Source organism: Stegostoma tigrinum, chromosome 11, assembly GCF_030684315.1.
Source record: "Stegostoma tigrinum isolate sSteTig4 chromosome 11, sSteTig4.hap1, whole genome shotgun sequence".
In the NCBI taxonomy this organism is placed as follows: domain Eukaryota; kingdom Metazoa; phylum Chordata; class Chondrichthyes; order Orectolobiformes; family Stegostomatidae; genus Stegostoma; species Stegostoma tigrinum.
In genome coordinates this window covers 10,139,825-10,152,769 of record NC_081364.1, presented here as the reverse complement: position 1 = coordinate 10,152,769, position 12,945 = coordinate 10,139,825, and the positions used below count along the sequence as shown (strand labels likewise).

Below are 12,945 nucleotides of genomic sequence, written 5' to 3'. Positions count from 1 at the left end.
GAGTGGTCCCTCCGGAAAGCACATAAGGGTGGGGAGGGAAAAATGTCTTTGGTGGTGGGGTCGGATTGCAGATGGCGGAAATGTTAGAGGATGATGCGTTGGATTTGGAGGTTGGTGGGGTGGTACGTGAGGACGAGGGGGATTCTGTTTTGGTTATTATTGTGAGTTAGGGGTGTGAGGGATGAGTTGCGTGAAATGCGGGAGACACGGTCGAGGGGAAGTTGCGGTTTTTGAAAAAAGAGGACACCCGGGATGTCTGGGAGTGGAATGCCTCATGTCGGGAGCAGATGCGGCGGAGGCGAAGTATTGAGAATAGGGGACAGCATTTTTACAGGAAGGTGGGTGAGAGGAGGAATATTCCAAGTAGTTGTGGGAGTCAGTAGGTTTAAAATGGATATCAGCTTCCAGGTGGATGCCAGAGATGGAGACAGAGAGCTCCAGGAAGGAGGGAGAGGTATCAGAGGTGGTCCAGGTGAACTTAAGATCGGGCTGGAAAGTGTTGGTGAAGTGGATGAACTGTTCAAGCTCCTCGTGGGAACACGAGGCGGCGCTAATACAGTCATCAATGTAACAGGGGAAGAGATGGGGGATAGGGCCTGTGTAGCTTTGGAAGAGGGATTGTTCCCCGTACCCTACAAAGAGGCAAGCATAGCTTGGGCCCATGCGGGTACCCATGGCCACTCCCATTGTCTGTAGGAAGTGGGAGGAATTAAAGGAGAAGTTATTGAGGGTGAGGACGAGATAAGTGGATGAGGGTGGCAGCGGAGGGGGACTGATCGGGTGTGCGGGACAGGAAGAAGGCGACGGCTTTTAGGCCATCAGCATGGGGAATGCAGGTGTATAGGGACTGGATGTCCAGAGTGAAAATGAGGCGTTGGGGACCGGGAAATTGGAAGTTCTGGAGGAGGTGGAGAGCGTGGGTTGTTTCAAGGATGTAGGTAGGGAGTTCCTGGACCAAGGGGGAGAAAATGGAATCCAGATAGGTGGAGATGAGTTTGGTGGGGCAGGAGCAGGCGGAGACAATGGGTTGACCAGGGAAGTCAGGTTTGTGGATTTTGCGAAGGAGATAGAAGCGGGCGGTGTGGGATTGGCGGGCGAACGATGCAATTAGAGGCTGTGGGTGGGAGGTCACCTGAGGTGATGAGGTCATGGATTGTTTGGGAGATAATGGTTTGGTGCTCAGGGGTGGGGTCATGATCCAGGGGACGGTAGGAGGAGGTGTCAGAGAGTTGGTGTCTGGCCTCAGTAATGTAGAGGTCAGTCCGCCATACTACAACTGCGCCTCCCTTGTCCGCAGGTTTAATGATACCGTTGTGATTGGAACGGAGGGAGCGGAGGGCTGCGCATTCTCTGGGGAAGAGGTTGGAGTGGTTGAGAAGGGTGGAGAGGTTGAGGCAAATCGGTGTCTCGATGACATCTTCCCTCCCCCGACCACACGCCAAAACCAGCCCAGCTAGTGCCCGCCTCCCTAACCATTTCTCCCACTCAAGCCCCAACCCCATCACCTACCCACTAACCTCATCCCGCCCCCCTGACCTGTCCGTCATCCCTGGACTGACCTATCCTCCCCTACATTCACCTTCACTGGCTCTAACCCCACCTCTTTGACCTGTCTGTCTTCTCTCACCCTATCGTCTCCTTTATCCATCTTCTATCCGCCTCCCGCGTCTCCCTATTTATTTCAGAATCCCCTTCCCCTCCCCCATTTCTGAAGAAAAGTCCCAACCCGAAACGTCAAGCTTTCCTGCTCCTTTGATGCTGCTTGGCTGGCTGTGTTCATCCAGCTTCACCCCATGTTATCTCAGATTCACCAGCATCAGCAGTTCCTACTATCTCGGGATAAATAGGTTTTTTTCTGGATGACAAGAAGTAACTAGTGGGGTGTCACAGAGTTGGTCCTTGTATCGCAGCCATTTACAATCTACATTAGCAACATGGATACAAGGATAGAATTAGCCAATTTTGTAGGCACACAAAAATAGGCAAGACGGTAAACAGCAATGAGGAAATAAGAACCTTACAAATGAATATTGATAGGTTAGGAGAGTGGGCCAAATGTGGCAGATGGAGTTTAACGCGAATGAGTGTGAGGTCATGCATTTTTGTCGGAGAAATGGGAAGGCGACTTATTATGTAAGTGGGGAGCTACTACAAGGTTTTCTGGTGCAGAAGAATCCGGGTCTCCATGTTCATTAGTCACAGGAAGCCAGAATGCATGTACAGCAGATAATAAAGAAAACGAACAGAATGCTTTTATAGCTGACAGAATAGAATATAAAGGTAAGGAAGTATTGTCACAATTATATATGACATTGGTGAGGCCGCAGCTGGAGTATTTTGGTCCCCTTATTTGAGGAGAAATGTAGAGGCATATCAAGGCAGTTCAGAGGATGGTCACTAGATTGATCCCAGAGATGTTGTAGGAAGAGAGATCGAACAGTTCTGGAATACTCTCTGGGATTTAGAAGAATGAGGGGACATCAAATGAAGGTATTCATGATGATAAAAGATTCAGATAAAATAGAGGTGGAGGTTCCTCCTGTGGGGTATTATGAGACATCACAGTCTTAGGATAATGGGTAGCAAATTCAAGACAGAGTTCAAGAGTAACTACTTCTCACAAAGGTTTGTGAATGTGTAGAATTTGCTACCCTAAAGTGCAGTGGTTGCTGGGACAGTGAGTAAATTTGAGGAGTTAGATTTTTAACTGGTAATGGGTTGAAGGGTTATAGGAAGAAGGCAGGAAAGTGGAGGTAAGAAGCATATCGGCCATGATCAAATGGCAGAGCAGACTTTGATGGGTCAAACAGCCTAATTCTCCCCCCATATCTTATTAAATTATTGGCCCACACAAAAGCAAGATCCTGCAGATGCAGCACATCCTAAATAAAAACAGAAAGCACTGTGGAAACTCAGCAGGTCTGGCCACATCTGCAATGAGAAAAAAACAGAGATAATATTTTATGTCAATGATCTTTCTTCAGATATGTGGGAGCTGGACAAATTGACAGTTTTCAGTGGGGGCTTTCCATCTGAACATATAAATTAGGAGCAGGAGTTAGCCACTTGGTCCATTGAGCAGGCTCTGCCATTCAATCCAATTACTCCTCATTTTCACGTACCCCTAATGATCTTTCAGTCCCTTGTTCATCAACAGTTGGGATGAACTTGCCATAGTTTACACATTAACTCCATCACATTTGGAGTACTACGTGTAGTTCTGATCGCCCTAATATGAAAAGGATAATATTAAACTAAAGGTGGCATGGTGGCTCAGTGGTTAGCACTGCTGCCTCACAGTGCCAAGGGCCTGGGTTCCATTCCACCCTTGGGTGACTGTGTGTGTGCAGTTTGCACATTCTCCTTGTGTCTGTGCGAGTTTCCTCCAGGTGCTCTGGTTTCCTCCCAGAGTCTAAAAAATGTGCAGGCTAGGTGAATTGTTCATACTAAATTGCCCATAGTGTTGAGGGATGTGCAGATTAGGTGGGTCATAGGTGGATGGATCTGGATCTGGATCGCCTTCACTCAGGGTCAGTGTGGACTTGTTGGGCCGAAGGGCCTGTAACCGCACTGTAGGGATTCTATGACTATAAAACGCATAGTCAATATATAGATGGCTCTTCCAGACAGAAGAAAAGATATACTAAGACGCTAAGTGGACTGGAAGGTTTGCGTTATAAGGATAGACTGGGGCTTTTTTCCCTGGAGTGTAGGAAATTGAGGAGTGATCTTATAGAAGTCTATAAAATCGTGACAGGCATAGATAACGTAGATATCTAACAGATTCTCCCCATGGTAAGGGACTCTAAAACTATAGGGTATAGGTTGAAGTCGAGAGGGGAAAGATACAAAATGGTTCTGAGGGGGATTTTTTTCACAGAGAGGATGGTGAGTGTCTGGAATGGGCTACCGGAGGTAGTGGTAGAGGCGAGTACAATTTTATCATCTAAGAAATATTTGGACAGAGACATGGGATGGGATGGGCAAGGAGGGATATGGACCAAATTCAGGCAATTGGGACTAGCTTAATTGTGAAAACTGGGCAGCATGAACAAGTGGGCCAAAGGGCCTGTTTCCACATTGTAAACCTCTACGACACTATAACTGTCTACTTTGGCTATGAATGATAATTGACCTGCTGAGTGCTTTGGTATCTGTTTCTGTTTCAGAATTCTGCCATTTGCAGTTGCTCTCTTTTTCAGTGCTCTGTATAGTGATTAGGTTTTCAAATGCAGCATGCAGCACTCAGTATAAGAGGCATTAGATCTGCGTTGAAAACCTAATGCAGTCAAGAAGATGAAGATTGTGAAAGATAATACCTATTAAGGCAGTATTCTCTCAAACTGAGAATATAGAGGAACAATGTAATTGAGTTGCTCAACATGGTGGTGGTAATTATAGACAAGGTAAATGCATTGGAACGTTTCTTCCAAGGCCAAGGACAAGAAACACTAATCCCAAGATCAGTGCTGGCAATAGAAAAGGAAGATTTTAAAGCGCTTCAGAAGAGCAACTGGAGTTATCTTTTGTTAAAATTGTACTTTGGTATTAAATCACTAACTTTTTCAATCATTGAAAGGGAATGGTGAGGAATTTTCTTGATTTAATTACTTTAATTCACAATATTCAAGAAAATGGTTTTTGAATCATGTGGTTTTCATATCAGAAAAGTTTTGGGTCTCTCCTCTTTTTAACAAAAGATGCTGAAATGAGCTCCATAACCCTTTCATTAACCTAGTACACACATTGTACCTATGCCATTTGTAACAATGAAATCTGCGGAAAGACTTAAAAAATTTGTAGCTTCTTTAGAACAAATAGTGAAACTACAATCATATAAAACTATCAATCCAGCAGACACCTCAAAGTATCAAAAGACAATCTATAAACACCTGACGCTTCATTGTCTTGTGTAAATAAAATGCAGCCATTGACAAATTAGATCTAAGACAAAAAACCTGTCAATTATTGAAAGTCTGGGCTTTCAAAATGAGAAACGTTTTTGATAAGGTGGATACAAGGAGAATGTTCGTCTTGTTGGGAAGAGCATAACTAGAGGCCACCAAAAAAAGACAAGCACCAAAATATCCCATAGGGAATTCAGAAGAAATTTCTGTAGATAGAACATTGGGTTTTCGCATTGATGGCACGTAGTGAGAGTTGAAGATTCCTCAGCTCTGAGGAAGGGTCACCGGAACCAAAATGTTAACTCTGATTCTTTTCTTCACAGATTCTGCCAGTCCTGCTGAGCTTTTCCAACAACTTCTATTTTTGTTGGAGATTCCCCAGTTCAGTGCATTTACCCCAGGAAAGGAAAATATGTCCAAAGGCACAATTTTCATTCCAGGGGTCTGGGTGCACACTGATATTAGGAGCACTGCCCCCACCCCTCACTCCCTGAACAGTTTGGGTAAGTGACTGTGCCAACACATGTTAGTTAAAAGGTCGTTTAAAATGCGATTTCCTCGCAGTTGTTTTGTTCAATCTGAGCCCCTCCAAATTGCACATTCTCCATCTGAAAGCCCTGACTTCCAAGAATTTGCTGAACAAGGGTACACAGGTTGCTTGAGTGACAGTCTTTCTTTCTCTTAGGTCTGTTCTGTCAATGGCTCACATTTTATTTGCTTGCTTCAATACAGCATGTAAGACTGGGTAATTACAAGTGCCATGAGTTAGCATGAAGAGTTCAAAGACCATTAGAGTGGATGGAGGGTGTTATGAACCAGATCAAACCCCCGTAATATACATCAAAGAGATAGCTCAGACCCTAATTTTGATCTCCTTATTTAAAGGCAAGAGTAAGGCACAAGGTTTCAGATATGATTCAGTTGGAAAATTTCTATGTTTCCAGCAAAACACACTTTATTCTTACACCACAGTTAAAATATAAACAATAAAAGAATTTCAACTTTAACTCTGTTGAAATACTTAACAAAAGAATATATTATTTAACTACTAATCATCAACTATTCCAATATAGCAGAATCCCCTAAATATACCCTTCGCAAAGGCAAACACAGACACACAGATTGTCTCATGTGCTGGAGAGAGATAATAGGAAGTGCAGATGCTGGAGAATCTGAGATAACGAAGTGTGGAGCTGGATGAACACAGCAGGCCAAGTAGCATCTCAGGAGCACAAAAGCTGACATTTTTGGCCTAGACCCTTCATTAGAAAAGGCGGATGGGGAGAGGATTCTGAAATAAATAGGGAGAGAGGGGGACGCGGACTGAAGATGGATAGAGGAGAAGATAGGTGGAGAGGAGAGTACGGCGGGGGAGGTAGAGAGGTGATAGGTCAGTCCGGGGAGGATGGATAGGTCGCGGGTTCGGGATGAGGTTAGTAGGTAGGAAATGGAGGTGTGGCTTGAGGTGGGGATAGGTGAAAGGAAGAACAGGTTAGGGAGGCAGGGACAAGCTGGACAGTCTTTGGGATGCAGTCAGGGGAGGGGGGATTTTGAAGCTGGTGAAATCCACATCGATACCATTGGGCTGCAGGGTTCCCAAACGGGATACGAGTTGCTGTTCCTGCAACCTACGGGTGGCATCATTGTTGCACTGCAGGAGGTCCAGGATGGACATATCGTGTTAGGAATGGGAAGGGTGCTGAAATGGTTCACGACTGGGAGGTGCAGTTGTTTATTGCGAGCCGAGCAGAGGTGTTCTGCAAAACGGTCCCCAAGCCTCCGCTTGGTTTCCCCAATGTAGAGGAAGCCACACTGGGTGCAGCGGATGCAGTATACCACATTGGCGGTTGTGCAGGTGAACATCTGCTTGATGTGAAAGTCATCTTGGGGCCTGGGATGGAGGTGAGGGAGAAGGTGTGGGGGGAGGTGTAGCACTTCCTGCAGTTGCAGGGGTAAGTGCCGTGTGTCCCAAAACCAGCCCAGCTCGTCCCTGCCTCCCTAACCTGTTCTTCCTCTCATCTATCCCCTCCTCCCACCTCAAGCCGCATCTCCATTTCCTACCTACTAACCTCATCCCGAGCCCTCGACCTGTCCATCCTCCCTGGATGACCTATCCCCTCCTTACCTGCCCCCCATACTCTCCTCTCCACCTATCTTCTCCTCTAACCATCTTCTCCTCTAACCATCTTCGGTCCGCCTCCCCCTCTCTCCCTATTTATTTCAGAATCCTCTCCCCATCCCCCTTTTCTGATGAAGGGTCTAGGCCCGAAACGTCAGCTTTTGTGCTCCTAAGATGCTGCTTGGCCTGCTGTGTTCATCCAGCATCTGCAGTTCCCATTATCTCTGATCTCTCTCCTCTCAAGCTTCTTTTGTCTAATTAAACAAAAAATACTCAGGGAGCTCAAAGCTGTTAACCCACTTCTTCTGAAGCAAGCATTCTGGCTCCAGGGTGATAACACCACTCTGCAAAACAAACAACATGGAACAAGTCCCTGTTTAAGGCACAGTACCATCACAAGGGGCATATGTTAGCGTAGACTGTATAGAATCCATGGATGAATTGTAGGACAGTCATGTATTGATATGTATGGAAATCTTTCAAAAGGTTCTTGTGTCCAAAAATATGATTTACCACTCCTCTGAGGGGTTAGAAAGCAGGAATCATTGCGAAATAGATGCAATTCCAGAAGAATTGTGGAATTTAGGTGATGGCTACCCCAGCAACAGAGCTCACTGAATCTGGACTGTCCAAACTCTTCACCCATGCCAATAATAATTGGGGAAGCCAGGAACTGGGACCTAGGCACGGGCTCCCATCTGCCATTTGAAACAATTCACAGGTTCTCCTGGGCCCTGTGAAAGTCCAGCCCAAAGAGTGGAGCATTAACACTGGCATGGACGGATGGGCTAAATGGCCAGTTCTTTTCCTGTCAATCCTGCCTGTTGATGGACTTTAGAACAAATGACACTGTCTGGTGGTGAAGCTGGCAGCCAGCAGTCTATCAGCCAGCAGTATCAGAACTCTATAGTACAGTACACACTGTCTCCTCATTGCAAATTCCTCCATCATACACAGATAGCGAACAAAACAGGCAACAAAATACACAGTGAAATGCATGTCAAGGGAGGGTTAGCAAGGCATTAGTTGCAATCGAGCGTTAGGTATTAGGAGCTTAAAGATGGACATATAAACAGCACACAAATTACAGTGAAAATGCAGCCTGTCAAATACATTACAGTCTGTTCATTAAGTGATAGCTTGCGACAAGTACAATACATGAACATCAGCAGGCCTGAATCAGACAAGGCTAACCTTACTGTGAACGATTGTGAACAAGAGCACTAATTGCGCCCTGGTGTTGATCACTGAGCACAGTCAATAAATGGGTCTGTGGAAATTACAACCAACTGTAAAAAGTGAAGAATGCTAATTTCAAGGATGAAAATATATTTTGAATGTTTAATCGTCCTTGGGAATGGTATTGATGCTTTCAATGTAGCTATGGTTATTCAGCTCAGTATAAATGCACAGGCCTGCAGTAGAACAGCTAAAGGGGTTAGCTGCTGAGAGAAACAAGGCTTTTGCTGAGCTAGATTTGAGTGAAATTGTTGTTACTCACTGTTGCCTCTGATTACAGGGAATCAGTCGTCCTTTCTTTCAAGCCTCTCCATCAGGATAAAACACTGCGTCTTCAAGAATGCCCAGGCGAAATGACAAACCCACACTGTGACTCGCTAAAATTTCTGCTTTTCCTTTAAAAGTGGAAAGTAGGGGACAATTCAGTTTGAAGCCTTTGTTGATGGTTGAGACCAAAACGGAGGCAATTTAACATGACTGGCTGTGAGTAGGCTCACTATACAGATAGTCTGGCTTATTTATCATCCACCCTCCTCCTCTCGGTGCACTGATTATGTTTTATTCGCAATGCTCCTCTTCTCCAGGCACCATTCAGCACAGCCTAGCTCCAGCTGACATCTACATCAGCTGGTGATTGGGTTGCTCCGCAACAAAAGACCCGTTCCTCCCGTGTTGATTGGAATGCTGTGCTGTCAGTCAGGGGATAGGGACTGCTCCAGGAGCAGGTTGTGTAGAGCCAAATTCTGCTGTAATTTCTATCTGGCAGCTCTGACTGGGGAAGGGCAGCAATTTTAACTGTGTTACTATTTTCACAGATGACCCTCCCCTCCCCTATTGTCTTCCGCACCCATTTTCCATCCTCAAGCAATGCAAACAAAAATTAGAATTTTTGTTTAAAACAATGGAGATTCCACTTTTTTTCAATGTTTACTCACAAATGTGGGAACCACTTGCTATCTAGGTTTATCACACATCTCTAATTGTCCAGACTGCAGTTAAGAGTCAATCACATCACTGTGGAGTAAGAGTCACATGTTGGCCATGACAAGTTAGGGAAGCAGGTTCCTTCCCTGAAGGGCAGCCATAATACAGGCAGGTTTCCCACAACTATCACCAATGGTTTCATGTTTATCATTAGATTATTAATTCCAGTTTTTTTTTCAATTGAATTCAAATTCCACCATCTATCATTGCAGGACTTGAACTCATGTCCTCAGAACATTACCTGTGCTTCTGTGAAAATAGCCTGGGGATAACACCACCAGGGCTTTGCCTCCCCATCATCTTTTGTGGCCTGCCCACTCTATGACATAGGAACATAGGAGCAAGAGTAGGCTATTCAGGCCATCAAGCGAACTCCACCATTCAACTAGATCATGGCTGATCTCCTGCCTCAATGACATTTTTACACACTACCCTCATAAGTCAGCACAGTGGTCAGCTCTGCTGCTTCACAGAGAGAGGAGCCTGGGTTCATTTCCACTCTTGGGCAGCTGTCTGTGTGGAGTTTGCACACTTTCCCTGTGTCTACGTGGGTTTCCTCCGGATGCTCTGGTTTCCTCCCACAGTCCAAAGATGTGCAAATTAGATGGATTGGCTACGCAAAATTGCCCATAGAGTCCAGGGTTGTGCAGGCTAGGTGGATTAATTATGGGAAATGCAGGGTTACGGCGACAGGGTGAGGTGGTCTTCGGAGGGTTGGTGTCGACATGATGGCCCAAATGGCCCGCATCCACATTGTAGGGATTCTATGATTCTATCCCTTTCTGTCTCTAATATGGCAACAGACTGGTGTACTGTCCACAGATGCCAAGCACCAACCAGTACACATTGCTCACATGGGCACTCCACAAGCCAGACTAGCGAAAAAAAAGGAAATTCATCGACAGAACGCATTACAGTCAAATGGATCTTGACAATACACACGTGACATATAATGGGGGTTGTAGGGTAGAGGTGTTGATTGCTGATCACCTGCACAATTAGGCTGTGCACATCCATGTTTTCCAGGGAGAGAGGGCCAATGCCCAGGCAAACAGCATCCCCATAAGCAGCCCTGGTTCACAAAACCCGTCCGTAAATTACACTCGCTTTTAATGTCCTATATTGGAGTACACCTCATGCAACAGTGAGATACAGGAGAAAGATGGTGGACACTACCTAGCCACCTTCACTGAGTTTTGTGATCACAGCTAACCCAAATTAAACTAATTCTTTTAGTTTAATGAATTTGTTAAGAAGCAGGAGTTTAGATATGTTACATGCGTTAATTAGACAAAGAAAGGAAATGACCGTGACAGAAATAATGGGAACTGCAGGTGCTGGAGAATCCAAGATAACAAAGTGTGAGGCTGGATGAACACAGCAGGCCAAGCAGCATCTCAGGAGCACAAAGGCTGACGTTTCAGGCCTAGACCCTTCATCAGAGAGCTCTGACGAAGGGTCTAGGCCTGAAACGTCAGCATTTTAGCTCCTGAGATGCTGCTTGGCCTGCTGTGTTCATCCAGCTTCACACTTTGTTATCTTAAATGACCGTGGCTGATGAGATTGCTCATCAATGCAAGATGATACCAACACCGGATGAAATCTTGCGAGCTCCCGACAGCAGATCTAACTGTAACATTTGTTATAACCATTTTACACTTTTAAATGTGACAATAAAGCAATCATTCAATGAATCAATCCCAAAGCTGTATTGTAGAATGAAACAGCAAGAAAGGATGAAGTCATGCACTTTAGTAGGAAGAATAGAGTTGTGGACTATTTTCTAAACGGGGAAAAAATTTAGAAATCTAAAGTGCAAAGGGACAGCATTTTCTATTTCTAATGATCCGGACGCAAAGCATTAACTCTGATTTTTCTTCACAGATGCTGCCAGGCCTGCTGAGCTTTTCCAGGAACTTCTATTTTTGTTCCCAATGGCACTGTGTTTGTTCTCATTCCATTAATCATTCTGTTTTCCTAAGTTGAGCCAAAATAGACTAAGCTGTGAGGCCAGTGTCTGGTGACCATTCCTCAAAAGGGTCTGAAGAAGGATCACCAGACCCGAAAAGTTAACTCTGTTTTCTCCCTCACAGATGCTGCCAGACCTGCTGAGCTTTTCCAGCAACTTTGCTTTTGTTCCTGTTTTACAGCATCCACAGTTCTTTTGTTATTTTTATAGTCCAACAGGTTTATTCGAAAATGCAAGCTTCCATTTTCAAATAAATGTGTTGGACTATAACCTGGTGTCATATGAGTTTTGACCTTGTCCACCTCAGTCCAACACTGGCATTTCAACATCATATTTGATAGTTACATGGTGCAAGTTAGAGCCATGATGAATATGTTGACTAATCTTTCTGAAATTTAAACATTTTACTAAAAGATTGGTTTCTAGGGACAGGAGCATTGTTCCATAAATTGCACCAGATTGTGATGAGCTGTATTCCAGCTTTGGGTTCTTTAAAAGCCTCAAAGTTTCACTGTTGTAAATAGCCACTGCCTGAGATCAGCTGCAAGCTAATAGTGTTTCAGCTGATCCAGTGAAAAATCAAATTGTATTTTTTTTTATTATGAATCAAGTTTCTTTGCAGACTTTGTGAAAATTGCCAACTTCACATTGCAGGAAAATTTCAGAAGGAATTTTCTCTTAAAAGGTGTATGAACAAAGGCATTGGTTTGTGGTGTTGTTGACAAACACATTTGAAAGCATCATTACACGCATTAAAAATTGATATGGGCACCTGTAGAAAACTCTCCAAATGGTATCTGGTGACATATAAACATTTATCACTTTTTGGGACTGTACTTTCAAAACTAAAATATAGAACATTTTACAAATGAGGGGGTCTTCAAAGAAAGAGATGAGGAGAAATGTTCACTACCAGTTGGCCTACTGGGCTCGTGGACTTATCTAAGTTGGCTCAACTTAGCAGAACATAACGGTTAACAGAATGACAGCTGTCAGTGTGTGAAGTTTCGTTCCCAGTAGAGACAGGGTCATTGAAATTTTTTAAGGCTGAGTTAGATAGATTCTGGTTAACAAGTGAGTCAAAGGGTAAACGGGGTTGACAGTAGAGTTGAGGACATAATGAGAACAGTTACGATTATATCAAATGGCAGAGCAGTCCACAAGTGTCTGCTCCTAATTTGATCATATGTGGTGTGAAGGTATTGGTAATGTCACTCGACAAATAATCCAGAGGCCCAAGCTAACACTCTGAGAACACAGGTTCAACCCTGCCTTGGAATTGGAATTCAATTAATAAATCCTGAAAACAAAGCTAGCCATCTGTAACAGTGACCAGGAAACCATTATCGATTGTCTTAAAAACCCAGGGCTCAATAATGCCCTTTACGAAGGAAAATAGCTGCCTTATGCAGACTGGCCAATGTGGTTGCTCTTATCTGCCCTTTCCACTGAGGTGAAGATTCAATTTGAGATGAGCAAGAAATGACGCACACATTCCACAAAAGAATAAAGAAAAAAACTGCTTGTAAACATGTCATGTTATACTTAACCCTTCCTGTGAGCTCTTGACCATCTCTTCGCACTGAGACTGTTTAATTCCACCTCTGTAACACCAACTGAGCCACAGATCTGATGCTGAAATCCTCATTCTTCCTGTTAACTCTAGGAATGACCAATCAAAACGCGCTTCTACCCAGTCCTCCACATTCTGCTAACTTTAACTCATT

General features: G+C 44.4%; 1 protein-coding gene across 8 annotated transcripts in view; it reads right to left on the bottom strand.

Annotated features, from left to right (window-relative positions):
- The window catches only part of si:ch211-161c3.5 (uncharacterized protein C3orf18), an 86,666-nt gene extending 73,721 nt beyond the window's left edge, over window positions 1-12,945 (bottom strand). For 7 of the 8 annotated variants that reach the window (XM_059649743.1, XM_048547495.2, XM_048547497.2 and 4 more), the window contains exon 1: window positions 8,528-8,898. The gene's annotated coding sequence lies outside the window, so the exon portion shown is untranslated. Of the gene's footprint in view, window positions 1-8,527; window positions 8,899-12,768 lie in introns of those variants that run through there. The other variant, XM_048547498.2, reaches the window with a different exon arrangement.